The 6,895-nt window shown below is 34.3% G+C and overlaps 1 long non-coding RNA gene across 1 annotated transcript; it reads right to left on the bottom strand.

Annotated features, from left to right (window-relative positions):
* Nucleotides 1–473: 473 nt before the first annotated feature.
* LOC125198500 lies at nt 474–1,636 on the bottom strand. The gene is made up of 2 exons (XR_007172423.1): nt 820–1,636; nt 474–742 (listed from the first exon to the last, which is right to left on the bottom strand). It is a non-coding gene; the product is annotated as an uncharacterized LOC125198500 (long non-coding RNA).
* Between the last annotated feature and the right edge of the window lie 5,259 nt (nt 1,637–6,895).

The raw sequence follows: 6,895 nt of genomic DNA on the forward strand, positions 1-6,895 counted from the left end.
AAACAAATTTTGGGCATTATGTGGATATTTTCTTTCGGGAACACTTGAATAGCATTCCTTTTTATTCCGCAACGTACATTAGTTGGTTTAGTTCGTTTGATTATTTCTTTAACTTTTACTTTGCAAATAACACTATTAAGTTCATCAAAGGCTCGAGTTCCATTTATTTTCACGAAACAAGAGAACGATAGATTTCTAGTTCGACGTTAACATACATGAAAAGATAATAAAAGAAGCGGGTGCTACACCAACAGCCTCCCCATCATTTGATAAACAATACATACATGTAATAATCACCTAAATAGATTCTTTTTATGTAATACCCGCACCATTAGTTTGCTTTCGATATATTAATGTGGAACTAGAAATGTAACGTCCTCTCTTTTCGTGAAGTTTTAGTGGAACTCGAGCCTTTAATGAAACTTAATCTTTTTAGTTGCAAAGTAAAAGCTAAAGAAGTAAGTGAGCGAGTTAAAACAGACTAAAGATACACTTCGGAAAAATAAAGTGTTTCGAATGGTATTTTCGTGTCCAATAAAATGAACAACTAATAAAATAGATTACATGGATCAAAGTCCTTAAAGAAAGAAAACAAGGAAAGGAAAATATAAAATGTGGAGTGCATTTCGGGCCTTTTCTCCAGGCCCAATTTAGGGCCCGTTTCGGGCAGCCCGTCGGCCCAGACATCAAATCCAGGCCCGCTCGAAGTGCAGCTAGGTGGGAGCTAAGATTCCTCTCTCACCTGCAAGATAAAAACAAGTTTTAATGGCCATGGGACAAGAGTAATTAATGGAATACTTATAGAGGGGAAGAAACAACCTTTCTTTTCCTATGAAGACCAAGGACTTACCCAAAAAGGGGGCAAGTCCAGCCTGCAAAGCCCTTCACTAACGCAACACCTGTTATATCTAGCCACAATCAAACAATGGGATTTATTCACCAAGTACCAAGTACCCAAACTAGCCAACAAACTACATTAAGACAAAGGGGCTGCATGATCAGAAAAAGAGAGATATGTTGTGATATGAAGACAAGAGAGATCAGCCCCATTTAATTCCCCCATAGTACACCACAACCAATCTATAAAATCCCCTCCACAACACATTCAACTTCCTTCTGCATACCATCAAATTTTCAGCAAGATAGAGAGTAAAGAGTGGCACATAACCGAGAGTAACAACAAGGGCAGCCCCATTTTCTTCACTATCATAAGAGGTAACACACAACTTCCCTTATGACTCCTTTTTCATCCATGTAGAAAATCACCACACAACCATGCTTAAGCACAAAGAGGTCACTTACAAATCCACAACTCGGAATCAGTAAGAAGAACAAATACAAGCGAGAACAGAGCACCTCAACATAGAAATCTTAAATAGCATACTAAATCCTAAATAGAATCGGTAAAGCACTAGCACACTCCTTGCCTTTCATTGATTTCATGTTTAAGATAAGAAGATTAGAGCTTTCCTGCATAACAGAAGAAGAAAAACAACAGGCTGCTGCTTTTACCCCTGTGAATAAACCCAACAAGAATAAATCTTTAAAATCAGAGGCATAGTTTTGAGAATATCTACTTCCTTTCCACACCTAAATCATAGGAGATGAACAAAAAAAAAAAAGAGAGAGGCTAAAGAACTTAGCCTTAGAAAGGCAAGCTGTCTGGTATGGTCAGTCAACGGCAGAACTCCGGGTAGTCGACCGGGGCGACGGCGCCGCAGGAGCAGTAGCGCGAAGCGGCGGCGCCTCGAGCCTCGCCGCGCAGCAGCCGTCGTTTCCCCGAGCCTTAGACGGCGATGACGGATGCAGCCGTGAAGGAGGCGGCGCTGCCTCACCGGGAAACGCTCAGCGGCGTCGAGTGTCGAGTTGCAGGGGAGTATGCGCCGGCGGAGTCCGGCGAGGCAACGTGAGGAAGAAGAGGGTGGAGCCGCCGATTTTTCCTCTTCCGATTTAGGATTTTAATTTGGGAAATTTTTGATTAATGAGGTAGAGAGAGGAGGGGAAGGCAACGAGTCACCGGCGACGCACAGGGGGGGGCGCTGATCGGAGCAGCCGGCGGCGGTAGACGAGGAGGCGCCGCCAAGCTCTTCTCCGATTAGGGTTTCGAATGTTGGGGGATTGAGAATGAGGGTGTGAGAAGGGGGGAGGCCGATGGTTTAAGGGAGTTTTGGGCCTCTCCTTATTTCTTTTGTTGTTGGGCCTCTATTAACTAAAAGGATGGGCTAGTGATTAAGTTTTAAGTTGGGCCCTTGTAAAGAAAATTTAAAAGTATGGACTAAGAAATTAAATAGAGAATTGGGTTGCTATAGAATTTAATTAATAGCCCGCATTTTTATCTCCACGAGGATAAGTCGTTTTTCTTCCGGAATTTAGTATGAGTGCTCAAATAATTAATTTTTAAGAGACTACAATACGCTAACGATGAATAGACCTCGAGCTTATTTTAGTGTGCTTAAATAAATAGCATAGGAGGTAGCACCCTCTAGTTAAGTGAATAATTTTTCTAATTTAATTAAATCTACTGATTTAATTAATACTCAAGAATTCTAGAACTCTTCTAGAAAATTTAGAGGAAGAATAAAATGATCACGCACTTAGGATGCATTCATGTTTAAGCTTAACGGATATCTCAAAATCTAATTAAGTATCATTTTATTTCCTAAAGGGACGTCTTCGAACGTCATCTAAGACCAAGTTAAGGAAATTTCGGAAGGAGCTTTAGCTTTTGAGGTGGGCATTTCTTTCAAAATGTGATTTCAGTATGAAAATGTGAATCTTTGCTCAAGTATGTTGTCATGCCATGTTTTGTTTTATGATTACCTATCTGCTTGGCTATGCCAATTTAGTTAAATCGAATTCGGGTCCCAGTAGGGCCGCAAACCCTACTCGGACTAGTGTACACATGAGGGGACCGTAAGCTAACAAAGGAGTTGGCCGGTCCAGTGACCGTCGTGGAATGTGGCCACATTCCCGGTTCACATCAGTTTCAGATATGGTATATCTATGTTATGTGATTGCGCAATCAAAATCTTTACTAAAGGAAAAGTATTTTAGTGACTCGGGTCTTTTAAGTAAAACCCCGTGATCACTTAACTGTGGCATTGACAATTTAAAATAGAACTGTTTTTGGCAATGTGCCCACTGAGTATATCAAATACTCAGCCCTGCATGTTATTTTCAAATGTGCAGGTTGAACGTGGACGAGCAGGCGAAGGTGTTGGGACAAGCTTTATGCCTTTGATACTATTGATTTAAGTGATTTCATCCTTTTTATTGTTGTTCCTTGATTACTGAGAATTGTTTAGTCGCGAAATAGCTACGCTCACTAGCACTAGGGAGTTGTGGTCGTGACATTTTATAAATTTATTTAAATTGCAATTTTCCTTGTGCAAGCCCCAACAGCCTCCCCATCATTTGATAAACAATACATACATGTAATAATCACCTAAATAAATTCTTTTATAAATTTATTTAATTTGCAATTTTCCTTGTGCAAGCCCCAACTGCCTCCCCATCATTTGATAAACAATACATACATGTAATAATCATCTAAATAGATTCTTTTTATAAATTTATTTAAATTGCAATTTTCCTTGTGCAAGCCCCAACAGCCTCCCCATCATTTGATAAACAATACATACATGTAATAATCACCTAAATAAATTCTTTTATAAATTTATTTAATTTGCAATTTTCCTTGTGCAAGCCCCAACTGCCTCCCCATCATTTGATAAACAGTACATACATGTAATAATCATCTAAATAGATTCTTTTTATAAATTTATTTAAATTGCAATTTTCCTTGTGCAAGCCCCAACAGCCTCCCCATCATTTGATAAACAATATATACATGTAATAATCACCTAAGTAGAGTCTTTTTATAAATTTATTTAATTTGTAATTTTCCTTGTGCAAGCCCCAACAACTTCCCCATCATTTGATAAACAATACATACATGTAATGTAGGTGAAATTAAAATGGCTGAGGGGCACCCCACCTTAACCCTGCTTATGCTCTCTCCTATTTTATTATCTATTTATTTATTCTTTTATACATTTTTTCTTAATCATCATGCTTAAAAAAATGATCATTCTATTAATGTGGAATGGAGAGAGTACAAATGTCTAAAATAAAAGAAAAACATCTCAAATATAAATACTTCTATGTCTATGGTATCTTAAATGATTTATTATAGATATTCTTACTTATATTATTTTTATTTTAATATGCCCAATCAATTTTTAAAAATATGATTTTAATAGTAATAAAAGAAAAGTACATAAAAATTTCGCCCACACCTACCATAACCAAACTCCCAATTCTTGTAACTAGTGAGGAAACAAATATACCGAGCTTTGGTTTTTATAAATTTTATAAAATTAAAAAAGTCAATAAAATTTTCTAAAATATTATAATCGAATCGATTTCATAAAACAAAACAAAGAAGGATTAACACGCATCAAACGAAAAATTTCTGTTAGTACTTTACATGTCGGTAAAAGTTTTTTAGCTGCAGACTACAGAAATTATGTTCGAAATTTGATCAGAATTACCGAGGGATTGGCCACCGTCGGAAATTCAACTTTTTTTTATAGTGATATCTCATATTTCTTATTACCAAAATAAACCCTTAAAATACTTTAATAAATTGAAACTTTTATTTTACATATATTATAGGTTGTATTTATTTTAAAAAGTCTAACTATTTACATTAGTAAATATATTAGTATAATATTTTAATAATTTGAATTTTTAAATTATGTAGTTTCAGTCAATTATTATTTCTCTTATAAATTTCATCGGTGAATTAAAATATGAATAATATTTTGATTAATAATACTCCCTCGTCCATGAAAATAGTCTCACTTTACTATTTTTGGGATGTCTACAAAAAATAGTCTCATTCTTAAAAATAGAAAGTTTCTCTCCCATACTTTTCCCACTTTATCTTCCCTCTCTCATAATTTCATTATCTCTCTTACTTTACCTACTTTTTCTCCTCATTTCTCTTTACGAATTTCTCATTAAAACTCTTGCCATGCAAAAATGAGACAATTTTTTTGACAGAGAGCGTATTTTTTTGCCTCCCAATCCTGTTTCATGCATGTGTTTTATAGCAAAACTGCACTGAAATCAGCAAACTAACGACCCTTTTTGAGCCAGGTGGTGTGTAGATTTCGCCGGAAACCGAAGATCACATCATTCTAGAGGGCGAAAGCAAAAGTGCGGAAAAGAAGAGAAAAGAGGCAGCTTTTGAGCTCCTCAATAACAGGAGGATTCAAAAATTGCAAAGTGTGTGCAATTGGTTTTTCTTGTCTTCTCCTTAAAGATCCTTATAATTGCCAATAGATTCATCCCACAAGGAACTTAGATCTAGAGTTGGTCATAGGTTAGAAGATCTTTGGTTTTGCAATAAAGCTTCAAGGTTTACACGTGGAGAAGTAGCAAGTCACTTCTATTCTTTGGAGAATCACAATTGTAAGATTCAATATCATAATTTAATATAAAATTATGTGATTAATTGCGCAATAGCATGTTTATAAATGTTGTAGCATGAAATTGAATCGATCCACATAATCACCTAAATAGATTCTTTTTATAAATTTATTTAATTTGCAATTTTCCTTGTGCAAACCCCAACAGCCTCCCCATCATTTGATAAACAATACATACATGTAATAATCACCTAAATAGATGTAATAATCACCTAAATAAATTTTTATAAATTTATTTAAATTGCAATTTTCCTTGTGCAAGCCCCAACAGCCTCCCCATCATTTGATAAACAATACATACATGTAATAATCACCTAAATAAATTCTTTTATAAATTTATTTAATTTGCAATTTTCCTTGTGCAAGCCCCAACTGCCTCCCCATCATTTGATAAACAATACATACATGTAATAATCATCTAAATAGATTCTTTTTATAAATTTATTTAAATTGCAATTTTCCTTGTGCAAGCCCCAACAGCCTCCCCATCATTTGATAAACAATATATACATGTAATAATCACCTAAGTAGAGTCTTTTTATAAATTTATTTAATTTGTAATTTTCCTTGTGCAAGCCCCAACAACTTCCCCATCATTTGATAAACAATACATACATGTAATGTAGGTGAAATTAAAATGGCTGAGGGGCACCCCACCTTAACCCTGCTTATGCTCTCTCCTATTTTATTATCTATTTATTTATTCTTTTATACATTTTTTCTTAATCATCATGCTTAAAAAAATGATCATTCTATTAATGTGGAATGGAGAGAGTACAAATGTCTAAAATAAAAGAAAAACATCTCAAATATAAATACTTCTATGTCTATGGTATCTTAAATGATTTATTATAGATATTCTTACTTATATTATTTTTATTTTAATATGCCCAATCAATTTTTAAAAATATGATTTTAATAGTAATAAAAGAAAAGTACATAAAAATTTCGCCCACACCTACCATAACCAAACTCCCAATTCTTGTAACTAGTGAGGAAACAAATATACCGAGCTTTGGTTTTTATAAATTTTATAAAATTAAAAAAGTCAATAAAATTTTCTAAAATATTATAATCGAATCGATTTCATAAAACAAAACAAAGAAGGATTAACACGCATCAAACGAAAAATTTCTGTTAGTACTTTACATGTCGGTAAAAGTTTTTTAGCTGCAGACTACAGAAATTATGTTCGAAATTTGATCAGAATTACCGAGGGATTGGCCACCGTCGGAAATTCAACTTTTTTTTATAGTGATATCTCATATTTCTTATTACCAAAATAAACCCTTAAAATACTTTAATAAATTGAAACTTTTATTTTACATATATTATAAGTTGTATTTATTTTAAAAAGTCTAACTATTTACATTAGTAAATATATTAGTATAATATTTTAA

Source organism: Salvia hispanica, unplaced genomic scaffold (assembly GCF_023119035.1).
Source record: "Salvia hispanica cultivar TCC Black 2014 unplaced genomic scaffold, UniMelb_Shisp_WGS_1.0 HiC_scaffold_1539, whole genome shotgun sequence".
Taxonomy (NCBI): Eukaryota; Viridiplantae; Streptophyta; class Magnoliopsida; order Lamiales; family Lamiaceae; genus Salvia; species Salvia hispanica.